General features: G+C 33.1%; 1 protein-coding gene across 1 annotated transcript in view; it reads right to left on the bottom strand.

The window, feature by feature from the left end:
• Myd88 (myeloid differentiation primary response protein MyD88) overlaps window positions 1-11828 on the bottom strand; it is a 41175-nt gene extending 29347 nt beyond the window's left edge. The window contains exon 1 of the mRNA XM_014247384.3: window positions 10683-11828. The gene's annotated coding sequence lies outside the window, so the exon portion shown is untranslated. The remainder of the gene's footprint in view (window positions 1-10682) is intronic.
• Window positions 11829-14523: the final 2695 nt, after the last annotated feature.

Raw genomic sequence — 14523 nt, 5'->3', positions numbered from 1 at the left:
TTTGGAATGGCATCCACAAATTGCGTGATAGATGGGAATATGTCATAGCTTCAGATGGGCAATACTTTGAATAATATAGTTCTATTGCACACGACCACCCTAATGCGCATACAAATTGGCAAACTCATCAATATATAAGTACTATATATGCATGTGTGGAATTAAATTACTGATGACTAAGAACTAGTTTAGAGCGGTGTTCATACCAATTAAAGTTGGCTTGTTAAATAACAATCAAGTCATATTTGCAGGCAGCGAAGCGCTATCTAAGCTGATGTAAGCTAAAACAAATACGACACTCATACATATGTAAATATTTAGACGCATTTCCCTTTGTGGGTAAATTTAAATATATACATACACAGATACATACATTTTTGTTAAAACAGCAATAACTGGTTGAAAAAAATAAAAAACAACAACAATAAAGTATGAGTGATAGCCTCATTACCCATCACTGAATTATTATGTATACCTACGTGGTGTTTTGCACTGTATATACAGACATACAAATGAACATATGTATAAGCAAATTTGGGTAGAAGTGTGTCCGACCATTCGTTTCAAGAGAAAAAAAACGAACAAAATCAATATACTATGTATGACAAAAAAAAAAAAACTACAAAAAAAACTAAAAAAAATATTAATCGAAAAAAATAAATAAAAAAAAAAAATTATTAATAGAAATAAAAAATAAAATACAAAAAATTTTATTTATTGTATAAAAAATATTAATTAAATAAAAGAAAAATTTAGAAAAAAATAAAAGTACAAAATTCAATGAAAATTATATAAAACGTTGGAAAAACGTGTTAGTAATAGCTAGACAGCTTCGCGCGTCTGTTTTGTACGCCACTCGCATTCCTACATATATGGTATAATGGGAGCGCCGGAAAGGGCTGTAATGCATATTTATAGCTTTAGAGATGTGTGCATGTGTCTTCACATTGGAAAAATTTTAATTAACTGCCACATTAATAATAATCTTAAAACGTTTTTGTATACAATTACGGTAATTAAACTGGGTCCCGGCCTGACAGTTGAACTAGAAAAAGCCGGTGAAGTCTACAGAGCAGGCATGAAAGCTTCACTTTATATAATTATTTTCCGCTTTTGTTCTAATTCTCCACTTGGTAAAAAATTATATATTCGCGCATCGCATATATCAGTTTTACGAGTAAGTATTCGCGGAAAAACGAATGAAAACGATTTTTTAAATTGTTTTATAATTAAGAGAACATCGTACACAAGGTAGGTTGGTATTGTAAATGGGCGGGATTGGACTATTGGCACGTCCACAAAATGTTATTAATCGAAAACATATAAAGTGCCATAACTAAGCCATAAATTTGGGTACAAAAATGTAATTGCGAACATGAGATCGCAGTGAATAGAGACATATCTAGATGGAAAATTTTTAAAAAGTAGGTGTGGCCTTGCTACCTAATAGGTTTAATGTAAATATCTCCTTACCACCCAAACCTGTAGGAACAAAACGTGAAATGGTTATAATCGGGCCAATACTTTACCTAGCCCTTATATACCCTTTCTCAGTTGTTATTATTTTATTTAACAGTTTTTAATGTATTTACATTTAAATTGAGTCATCATTTTGTATAATCTATTAAGCAAATAACGTGATATATGATATTTGTAAAATACAATTAAAATGGCTTTTGTCGAAATTCGTGGTTTAAGCCCGTTATTAGCTAATTATGAGCTTTACTGTTTCGTGTCCGATTATAATTAATTAGCAGGTGATAGTTTTAGTTTGAAATAGATATTTCTTGGTAAATCGGTGGAAACCTCCTAAACTAAATGTAATATGTATGTGTGTATGTTATTTGCAGATCATATAAAATTATCTAATTAAATATGTACAAGTGAAAATGTTGCGTCTAGATAATTAAATGTACATAAGTATGTATACGCCTATAGCCTTCGTACAAATATATTTATTTTTATTGTACCTACTACACGTGTCTGGAACAGGTAACAAATATCCGATATTTTGTTACGCTATTTTCTAAGTGTAATTTTAAAGAAATATAAACAAATATATATGTATGTATACGTACAAGTAAATGAAAAATTATTTTGTTCTACAATTTAAAATTTTTTTTATTTGATTTTTAAATTTTTTTAAAACTTTCTCTTAAAAGTTAAATTTTGAATTATTTTTATTTATTTCTTAAAAAATTCAACAGCAAACATGAAATAAATTTAATTTATTGTTTTTGTTTTTTAAACAATCAAACGAGTTATGCGGTTTTATATTTTTAAATTTTTTTTGGCTGGCGTTGGCGGTTAGTCTTTTTGTGGCGGAATACGAACATATTTTTTTTACACATTTTTAATTAAAAAATAAGCGAAGTATTTTTTTCTCTTTTGTTATGGTCTAATGAATGCGCTAGATTAGACTAATTTCTTTGCATATTTCAAATTGTGCTCTAACGCCAAATAAGCTTCACACATATAATATTGAGTGACTTTTTGTAAAGCAACACAACCACAACGATAAGTTAATGTCAGAAAAACAAGTTCCAATCGTTCAATCACCCCTTCTAAAACACCAATATCGAATATCAAATTTTAATTGCCCTTTTCTATTTCGATACTTTCTTTTCACTGGCAACACCATAATGGTCTAGGTTGTGATATGTAACGAAATATATATAATAATATAAACGAATAGAACATAAGTACAGTGGGTTCAGAAACGTACGGAGTTTTTCTGAAGCTAGGTTTAGGCGGAAGAAGTTAGTTATTTATTTGTAAAGCTATATTCTCAGTTTCCTAAGAACACGACAAACTACAGTTAGTTAAGGTGTTATAAGCGCTTGCAAGTCCGAAAAACGCATTTTTCGTGATTTATTTAAGAGACATTTTAAAGTTAAAGTAAAAATACTGTACATTTTTAAAATATAAAGTACTTTAATAATCGTTCACTCATTTTTAAAAATTTTGATCCCCTTGATCCAGTAGCCAATCTCCAGGTGAATTTCCGCAAAAACGATGAAGGTGAAGAAGTTTTTATTGCTTAAAATTATATTAAGTTCAATACCAAAAAAATTGTTTTTATTAAAATATATGAAGACAGTTAATCAAAAAAAAAAAAAATGGTTTTGAGAAAAAAAAAAATTACACTTCAGATTGGCTTACAAAATCGAAGTTATTGTTAAAATCAAATTCTTTGAACAATACCTGAAAAATATATCTAAGAAGGTCGTGGGAAAATGTCAAGCTGCTTGGTACAGCCGTTTCGATGAAATTTTCTTTATCGAGTATGAAAACATCGTTTCGCGTAAAACGCGTTTCTAATTTTGAGAGCCGATTACACTAAGTTAAAAAATTACGGTCATAACTCAAAACCTGTTTGTCGGATCAACTTCAAATTTTCTGATAATATTTTTAAATATCTCAACAATCAATATATTGTACATATAAGTAAAAAAAAAAATCGATTATTTTTAATTCACAAGTGGGTCAATTAGTTGATACAATTATTCTATTAATTAACTCATTGTTTTGGATATTTAATTGTACTCAATAATGATTTTTATCTTTCCTTGTTAATGATATTTCGTTTCCTTTACAGAGGATTCCATACACAAATTGAAAACACCTCGCAGGGTTGTATGTAGATCTTTACTATTTGAGTAATTAGTTAATTTATGTACAATTGAGAACAATAAGGAGCCCATTTAAACAGGATATTATTATAAAATACACTTAACTATTGCGACAGAACATTTTTCCGGCGATCTATCGACGAATTAATTTCACAGCCAAGGCACAGAAACTTTACCACACACTGCAGTAATGTTATTGAATAAGAGCATATGTGCCCAGACTAACAACGATCTTTACAATCTGGTGAATTGTAATTTTTCAGCCATTACTTGTGCTTCAATAATTATGTAACCAAATTACAAAACAAGTTTGAGATTCTTTAACTTCCGGGTTAGCAAGTGTAAGGAAGTAAATCTAATAAAATGCATTAATTATGTGAGTTAATTTCAAGGTTTTCATTCTGTTCATTATAAGAGGTTGAAGTGCTTGACAGCAGGCAGAATTAATCTATTATCTATTAAATGGTTATAAACTTAATTTGAAAAAATTAAAGAACTCTACGATCCTTTCACTTATTGTGCGAGCTAGAAAGCTAACGTGCACTAATCAGCAAAGTGTTTTTTTTTGTTTGATTAACTTGTTGGTTATAATTAGAAAGGAAGACTGATAGGTCTGTTTAGCATTATCCATTTATTTTTAGTACAATTTGGAGCGAAAAAAATATAACGAACACTTCATTTTACTTTATTGCTAAATTTTAGAAACTCGATGAGTTTATAAATAAATATTTCGGCAAACAAACGTGCGCTAATATGCTATATATAATGGGTAAATAAATTTCGGTGTGCAAATGTATGTATGCATGTCTAGGTTGAGATCTACTAATCAACCGCTTTTATCAGTCTGCGTATTCATATAATAATTATTTTATATTTATAACTCTACAATGGTTGCGGAGTGTATTTGAAGATCTGAAACACACTTGTTTTGAAGTTATCTTTCTTTAATGTGATTACTTACGTATACTTGGTTACTTTTCAATCATTTCTATATCCTGAACAGAGTATATTTAGTTTGCCACGAAGTTTGTCACATACATCGGCAAACCTAAGAAGTATATATATAAAGGACCAGAGTGACGAGCTGAGATCATTTAGCCATTCCGTACGTCTCTCCATCTGTATATATGCGAACTAGTCTCTCAGTGTTTGAGAAATCGAACTTAAATTTTGCACACGTCTTTTTCTCCCCAAGAAGCTGTTCATTTGTCTGAACCCGCCGATATCGCACCAATATAGCATATAGCTGCCATACAAACTGATCGATCAAAATGAAGTCATTATACGGAAAACTTTTCTATTTGTTAGGGTATCCTCACAATATTTGAACCAGATTACTGCTTACAGCTACGCTACAGCCTTCGAACAAATTGTTCAGATCGGGCTACTACAACATTTAGCTGTCATACAAACTGACTAATCAAAATCAAGTTCATTTATGGAAAACTTCTTTATTAGGTAAGATATCTTCAGGAATTTTGGCATAGACTAATATTCAAGACAGCGCTACAATCTCCAAAGAAATTGTTCATATCGGAACGCTATAGTATAAAGCCGGCATACAAACTGACATATCAAAATTAAGATAGACATTTTTTAACATTTTTTGCTATAAAAAATGCACCTGTGAAGGGTATTAAAGTCGCGGTGCAGCCGAAGCTAACGGTTTTTTTTTTCGTGTTCTCAACAAGAACAACGAATAAGAAGCGCTTAAAATCGAAACCGAATTCACTCGCGGCACTTGTGTAAGCTGAAGGCTTTTAAAATCTCTTTGTACGCATTAATTAATTAACTGCTTTTGTGTATAACTCTGTTTTCAGTTTTAATTATTAATTTTTTTCTACTTTTGTTTTTGCTTCGCATCATCGATAGGTTAATGTCAGAAACGTGTATGTTAAATTCCAAACAGCTATAAAACTCTACTCAGACACTACTCACACACAGGTTCAATAAAACAAATAAATTAATGAAAAAGCGCGAGAGGAAAAGTCAATAAAATTCATAATACACAGCTGTATCTATATATCTGCGCAAACACTTACATAGCAGCGCAAATAAAAGCAATACAAATTAAAAATGCTAATTTTTCAAACAAACTATAAAATTTTGTCTAGAAAATAAACCGTAACTTGCACGAAAGACCAGTTAAAGCAATGACAAAAAAAAAACGAGTTACTCACTTTTTTCAAGCTTCAGTAGGTTCGGAGTTAGAAATAAATGCTCGAATATATAATAGAGTATATACAAGCATATTTACAGCTGTACGTTTATGAGTATGTGTGTGTGCGTGTATGTTTGAGCTTTAAGATCTAGACAAGATAAGCAGTCATAAATAAGAGACAAATTCACTAAAAGATAGTACAGCTTTAAGTAATGCTTCTGTGTAGTATATATGCGCGTATGTCTGATGGATCAGCAGTAACAAGGTCGGTCAAACTCTTAGATCCGACGCTTTGAATTAAATTTGAATGTGATTTTAAAGGTTTATTATTAAATTTTGATTGTTTAATGGTGTGTGTTTGAACTTTATGAGATTTTTTATTATAGAAAACTAATCAAATCGTGACATTTTTCCCTTTAGGTTTATTTCAGATAATTTAGATTGATGTTTGACAGAAAAAAAATGCAATAAAATGTTAAGAAGCAGAGAGAATATAGCAGAGTACAGCAATAAAAGTGTATATAAAGATTTTTGCCTTGATTTTGATCCGTAAGTTTGTATGGCAGCTATAAGCTATAGTCGTTAGATCTAAACAATGGCAAATAAAAATGTTTTCCATACAAGGACTTGAGTTTGATCGACAAGTTTGTATGACAGCTATATGTTATAGTCGTCCGATACGAACAATTTGTTTTTTTTAAGCTCCTGTCAATCAAAAATATTTCCGGAAAGTTTCCAGTGGCAACCCAACCATTCAGAGGTGTATTTTCGAAAAGTGGGTAGTGCGTGAATTGCCAAAAAGATATTAAGAAAAATATTACTCTTTGATCATTTCCGTTAATCATCTACAATTCTTTGAAATCTACCAAGAGATAACACAGTGCTGCCGGACTGTTTCTAAAATACCGAAGTTTGAAGATTTTAACGCCTCTGAGGAAGCAATGTAGATTTCTATGAAATTTTAGAGAAATTATCTTCAGAAACTGAGATTTAGCTTTATTAATTTTTATAATATTGTACTTTTATCTAACATAAAATGATAATGCTTGTTTCCAGCAACGTAGCGCTAATGAGTCATGACTGTAAGACGTTGTCATCTTTGTAATAAACAAAGCTGCACAATTCTTCAAAACTTTGCACGAATAATATGAAATAATGCTTTCATTATCTTAATTTCCTTAACTTGTTTGCACTTATTGCCAAAAGACATTTCACATAATTATTCCAACCAAATTTTATAACTCTGAAAAGCTTTTTCTTCTACAAAAACAAAATGAAAAAAAAATAGCTTGATAAGCTGAGCTGACTATCTGTGTACGCATTTTGTAATATCACAGCTAACAATGGGCCAACTGGAGACAAATGAGGTGTTCCTATCGCTAAAAAACGTCTATCAAAGTGAATGGCATAGCATGTCGTGCCACTTGTGCGCTAATTGGCAAATATATACAGACATACATATAAATAATAAAAAAAAATAAAAAAGAAAATGAACAAAAACAAAAACAATTCGCACATGCCATGAATGGCACTTATCGACAAGCAGTCTGTCGGTTGGTTGGTTTGTTGGCCCGTCAAAATGGCCGAAGGTATGTACATGCGACCTTGTGCCGACAAATGCTTCCAATGGGAAAGCGCCTGAACTCGTACTAATTTTTTTAAATTAATTTATAGGTTTATGATAGTCACATGGTCGCCTCTCCCAATTGGCGTAAGGCCAAAGAATGCAGACGTGCAGAAAGTGGAAAGTAGCAATTGTGTTTCAGCAAAAGTGGAGTGTTTGCACGATCTGATTAGGCTTTGTTAGTGCTGTAAGTGGATAGAGCAATTTTTTTAACTTTGCTGCTACAATTACACTTACTTTGTAGAGATATGCGTTTTTTAAGTCCTCAGAATTATCTCGATTTTCTAAAGTGTTTTCTGGAAAGCGAAAAATAAACACACCTCTCTGTTTTAAGGGTTTATTTAATTTTTTAATAAGAAAGTTGTTAGGTTATTATTACGATCAAAGCTAATTAAGAGTACTCAACACTTTTAATTGTAGATTATTAATTATAATATTTGTTTTAACAATAATAACTTCGTGTTCCGCTTATCGAAATAAGCACACTAAAAATGTACGATGCCGTGTGTCTGTCTGTATGTCCCTAACCTAACTTTTTTTTATGAAGTTCTTGAAATATAATTTCCAACATGCTGAGGGCATTTATTGGCAGAATGCTGTTACAATGGCAACGATACTGAAACTCAATCGACACTGAGACACTTTGAACGCTATAGCAACAACAATAATATTATATAACAAAATTTTTAAGGTAGCGGTTGCCCATAAATGGAGCAAAATTATGGAGTTTTTTACAATTTCATCTAACATTGCGCAACAATTTTGAGAAATTTTTAGATTTTTAATGAACTTTGTATGTGAGCCACCGTGCAATTGAAAGTGTAACTTTGTCAGTGCCTACAACAGCTGATTTTACCTTATCGCAATTGACCCGTATTTTAACTGGCTAAGAGCTGTTATTTCGGAGCACTAACCTTATTTTGATCGATCGCCGAGAAAAGGTGTCTGGTTTAAAATTATCTCAAATTCAAAAACCTAAAAAAAAATTGTATTACTATAGATAGACGAAAACTGTTAATGAACGAAGCACTAATCACAGTTTTAATTTTTGGCATAATGGTGTCTTTCGAAAAAAAGTCGTTTTTTGTGAAGAAATTTTCACTTCAGTGATTTTGATTTGAAATTGTTATCAATAATCTTATTCTTTTGATCATTATCTAACAAATATATCTGAGGTCGTTTGAAAATTTTAATTTGATCGGCCAAACCGTTTCGAGAAATTCAGAAATCAACGCCTCCGAAAACGTTTCGAGAAAAAAGCATCTAAGGTTTTGGAAGCCGATAACACTAACTTAACCTATCTCCGAAATTATTGCCGGATCAACTTCAAAATTTCAGAGAATATTCTCAGACATATGTTTATTTGATATACTTGTATGTATACCCAAAAACAAAAATCGATTTTTTAAATTTCATAAGTGGATATAATCCATTAAAAAACAATATCTTGTTTACCAGTGCCATTTTTCTTTTTAGTTGGTGTCCACAACAAAGCAACTGTATAGAACTTATTTAAAAATAGTGATATTTACACTTTCCCAGTCGCTATTTTAGCAAATAGTTTCAGCATTGTTTTTGATGTAAATAACAATATTTTTCGAATCTCTTTCGTTGTACAAACATACATACACACAAGTATACATTTGTAAAAATTTAAATATTTTGCTTTCATTTAAGTGTAAATTTAATTGCTTTAGGCTGACAAGTTTGCACTTTTGTGTTTATATGTGTCCGCAGCTGTGTTTATCAGTTGTCGCTTTTATATTACATTTATTACGTTTTTAATTGTGCTCACTCTATATATATTATATATATTTTTCTCTATAAAACATATACTAATATTTGTACATATATGTAGGTATAAATATATTTGTATTATAACTATAATATATACGTATGAAAGGCTTTTGCGGTTTTACTGAGTAATTGTAATAATTTTTGCCACAAGCTATACGTAACTATCAATCCAGGTGCTAAGGGGCTGAAAAACTGTAGGTCTAAGTAATTAGGCGACAAGCGCGATAATTTCAAATCATTAGGGTAGAGTGAGAATCTATGTACATACAAATTTTCATACATATGTATATATAATGGGGCAGCACAATATACAGTTAACCGTGTGGGGAATTATATATGTATAATTGCTTGTCAAATACTGTAATACATAAAAAAAATTCAAACTGCTGGCGTTCCAGTTATCAAACGCTTGTATATAGATTGTGTTTAGCTGACGGATGGTAGAGCTGTTGCTATTATGATAACTCGCAATGCGATAAACAATTTGAAAAACTAGATATACATAATTTTTATACCTTGAACAAAATAAGTCTGTCCGTCTGTATATACGCATGTATGCATGTAGTCTAACAATGTTTGAGATATCGAGCTGAAATTTTGTACACGTCCGTTTTCCCCCAAGAAGCTGCTCATTTGTCCGGTTCTTGTATGGAAAATATTTTTATTTGACGAGATATCTTCACAAAATGTGGCATGGATTATTATTGTTGTTGTTGAAGCGGCAGAATTCTGCCGAGTTGACAGTCCTTGGCGGTATATAATCCGAGTCCATTGTATAAATCTACAAGTAACCAATCCTAAGTAGGCTCATACAATGGACCAGACTGTCGTGAGAACAGCATGGATTAATTTCTATGCAACGGTACAATCACCGAATAAATTGTTCAGATCGGACTGCTATGACATGTAACTGGCATAGGTACAAACTCACTGATCAAAATCAAGATAAAGATTTTATTATATTCATTTATGCTATCAGCAATGCACCTTTAAAGGGTATTATAGTTTCGGTGCTATCAAAGTTACATTTTTTTTATAGTTTTTGGGATATGCGCGCACATCTATGTATTCATGTACATACATAATATATATATGTATGTTTGAATATATGCCTGCAGCAATAACCGCAATAATAGAAACTATATCAAATGTATATCTAATTGTGTAAATTATTTTCAATTAACAAAACACATAGGTAACTTTGTAGAATATAAAGTAATACACTAAACATGCATATTTATACACACACAAGTATTTATGGTATATAGAACGATGCGAAGTAAGCACAGCATAAGAGCAATATACATATATATATATATATATACGATAAACGGAGGCTGCTGTTGTTATTGTTGCTGCTGTTATTGTCACTCTGTGAAAGAATGAATGTTGTTAAATTAATATACAAAAAAAAAAAAAAAGTTGCAATAAAACAAACAAAATATAGCTAAATGTGAATTGTGTTCACCTTCAGGCTGTCTGCGTCTCCGTCTGTGTCTTTCTGTCAGCCGTGAGTGCGATTGCCTCAATGCGTCCAAGGCGTATGTCGTATGCGTAAAACTGACGCACACACTCTGTAGTGCGGGTGCGGCGTTGAGGGTGTTGCGGCGGCGACAACTACGACTACGCGGCTCCACAAGTTTTTGTTTTGCTCCCCAACTGTTGCCTCCACCACTGTGATATGATATGTTTTTGGTCGTTCTCGTTAGTAGTACACTTTAATTTTTGCTATTAAAGTGTGGGTTTGCTGTTGTTGTTGCTAGTGCAACCTTTTAAATGCGCGAATATTTCAATTGTTTGCATATGACAATCATGCCAACATCACGCACAACAAACACCAGTGATCACACTCTGATTGCCCCCGGACACATAACAACAATCAGACATATGTATGCTCATAGAAGCAACAATAATAATAATAATAATAACAATAAATGCGAACACACGTTTAATATTTTATTCAATTAACTTTTGCAATTTGTTTAATATCTTGTCGTATTCAAAAATATACAAGCACACGCATATGTAGATATGTGTATGGCTTTACTTGTTGGTTACTCTTTGCGTTTGAATTTTGCAATTAATGCAAACCCGAAAGACAAAAAGCGACACTTTGTCAATTTATTGGTTCATAAGATCAAATTTTTGCTGTTTTTATCACACTTCTACACGACGACAAATTATTACTTTTTGCGTTCTCCGGCCACCAACTGAATCACAAGCCACATCTCAACATTTTTGTGTGTGTTTTTTTTTAAAAATCGATATATACAATCTTGTCCGCGTAGCTAGCTGGCAGTCTGCCACACAACAGCCCAAGTATAGCCAAATATAAGTGCACAATAGGCGATAATATGTAAATATTTATTTAGGATAGCACAGCCACAAGACAATAAAGGAACACAATTTTTTTCTTTAATTACTTAATTTAGCGAAAATGCAAAAATATATTGTGACTTTGTTATTTTCCTAAGAAATTCATTGTTATTTAGCGAACACCATATGCGCGAATGTCGAACACCAAAATAATACTTGACTGTAACGAAAACGAAACGGCGAAAACCACTTGACAATTTACACGCGAAAACACAACAAATGAGCAATGACGGGAAAAGACAACTGAGCGAAAAGCGGCGAAGCAAGTGTCAGAAGTGTTCGGGCGAATTGTTGCGCGCAAGTGCTGCCGTAGTTTGGTAGAGGGAATTTTTTGTACCTCTGTGGGGAAAAGATAAGAAAATTGCTTATCATCCTACATTGGTTGTTTTTACGTTTATGTGAAAAATTAAGTTACAATATGTTCAATAAATATTTATGAAATTAGTTTTTCCTCGGAATTAATTCTGTGAATGTTTATGTACATTTATAAGAAAAGGAAAAAAAGAAAATTTTTGTAAAGCGAGAAGTGTATCGTTTCATGATCAATATTTCCGGATATTACGGCGTGTTTACACAATACGCATTTCGGTACAGTAAGAAAATTTATTTTAAAATGTGGGTGGTGGGTCACAGCGGAATCGCTGGAAACTGCAATACCAATGATCTATAGAGTAAACCCTTACCTATATTTTATTAGATGGGCAACGAGTGGGCACTTCGCTACCTCCTTACACTCTAGCAGTGGTTCTATGGGCCTGCCATGAGCATAGCAAGCTGGTCAATGACCAAAACTTGTGTGACTGGCTTTCTGGTCCAAATTGGAATGCAAGAGGTAATGAAACACTCGCTCTTAGCGAAGTTCATCTCACCGCCATGGTATGGGTTCTGAATGGACACTGTAGGCTAACATGCGGTTAGGTTATATATCTGGTAGGATGCCAATCGCTAAATCTGTGTGTAAGAAGGCGAGGTACAATTGTCTAGCCACTTAATTTTCAACTGTCCAGCTTTTGCCTGATTAAAGTTGAAGCAGCTGGGTAGTTACACTTTCGGTGAGCCTGGCGAAGTAGGATTGATGTTAGCCGCCTAAACAAATTTGTAAAAGGCACAAAGCGTTTAGTACAAGTGGATATATAAGGGTCTAGGGATATATATATATATATATATATATATACAGGACCAGCGTTAACAACTGTCCAAGTGGGATCTTGCGTTACCTATGTTGCAATGGATGGATCAGAATGATATGGAATGCCTTAAGGGCATGAAGCATCGCTAAGATTTTGTGCAAAGACCGCGAACGAAAACTCACATGCTTTTACTCACAAGGTCTCGTAAGTACTGTAAGACAGCCTAATCATAGTAACAGCGATTCATGCGAAAAGTGCAGAGAAGTAAGCATGAGAATTGCTGAAACACCTCTACTTCTGCCCAGCCTTATGTAGAGCTTGTTTTAAATGTCGAGGAGCTTCGCAGTTCAAGTGACTAGATAGAGTACCAAATTAGATATCATAAAGTTCACAAAAAAATTTGACGTCCTGTATGACGGATAATTTATCTCGAATGAAACTGAACCTCCATCTGGCATGACTTAGGACCAGTAGGTCTATGTAAGGCGTGACAGCCGGCCGAAATATGCTTGCTACCTACATATTTTTTCTGGAGTGATTCTAAAGCCCCAGTCGTTGTTGAAACATCCCTAGAATAATTTGGAGGATGCTGCCGAATTAACAGTTCTTTTACGGATAAAAATCTAGATCCGTGTGTCAGACGTCATTCAAATCGATGAATCTAATATTTCAAATACAAATGAACATTGCCCAGAAAATCAAAGACCGAATGAAATTTTAAACATTGGTGACTGGATTAGAACCTGTTAGTATTGATTTTATAGAAAATTGATAAAAGCTACAGATCCCAGCGCAATCTATGTGGTTTCTCGAATGTAGTTATGTATGTAATCTCAAATTTTGCTAAAGGCAAGTTTTCGTTTAAAGAAATGTAGGTAGTTACTTTTAGGGAGTATTAAGGTTTTTGAACTTTGAAAAGGACTTTGTACTATTATTCGATCTACTCCCGCGAGACTCTTAAGTATGCCAACAATTACTACACAAAAAACAGGTACACAGTCAAATTCAAAAGTAGCAAGTAAAACAACAATGGCCTCAGTAAAAAAAATACAATGGGAGACTATTTCCCAAGATAACGAAAACCATTCGCTCAATAATTAATAAACATTTAATGGTCTTATAATGGGGAGAAAGCGGGTGCTATAAAGGACCCAAGGGTCAGAACAACATACAAACACACATTGGTGCTAGCGCTTTAAAATATAGACACATGCACACATGCGTACATGAATACAGTTATGTGCAAGAAAACGCAATTGAATGCCATTGACTAGGTGACTCGGAGGAAGGACAAAGCCCAATGGCATTGAATTACTAATACATGCATACGTATGACTGTAGCAACACTGTGGCAAGGCGCAGCGCACTCGCACCAAACAATATAATGAAGAAGAAGAACAGGGAAATTTTGTTTAGACAAAGTTTTTCATAGACATGGCTGAGGATGTGCTTGCCTGTGTGTGTGCGGCACGGACTAACAAAGAAAAGTTAGAGAACAAACCATTTACAAATAATTTATATATACAAGTATATTTATGTATGTTTACGTGTGTTCGTGAGCTTGTAGTACATTATTGTGGCAAGGTTTATATGCTTGCAACACTCTTGCGGTCTTGTTTGTTGTAGAAAAACCAGGCGCAAATGTGCCTTGTACGTGTTGCGCCAGGGCAATGGCTTATTAATTGACTAATTGAGGCTTATACACGGCCGGCCGGCTGGCTGGCGTATTGACTCGCCACTCGCCACTTGCCACTTGGTGGTGCGGTTTAAGTGCAAACTGCGAGTAGTAAAGCATGCATGGGT

Source organism: Bactrocera oleae, chromosome 4 (assembly GCF_042242935.1).
Source record: "Bactrocera oleae isolate idBacOlea1 chromosome 4, idBacOlea1, whole genome shotgun sequence".
Classification (NCBI taxonomy): Eukaryota; Metazoa; Arthropoda; class Insecta; order Diptera; family Tephritidae; genus Bactrocera; species Bactrocera oleae.
This window is presented reverse-complemented; position numbering and strand designations above follow the sequence as displayed.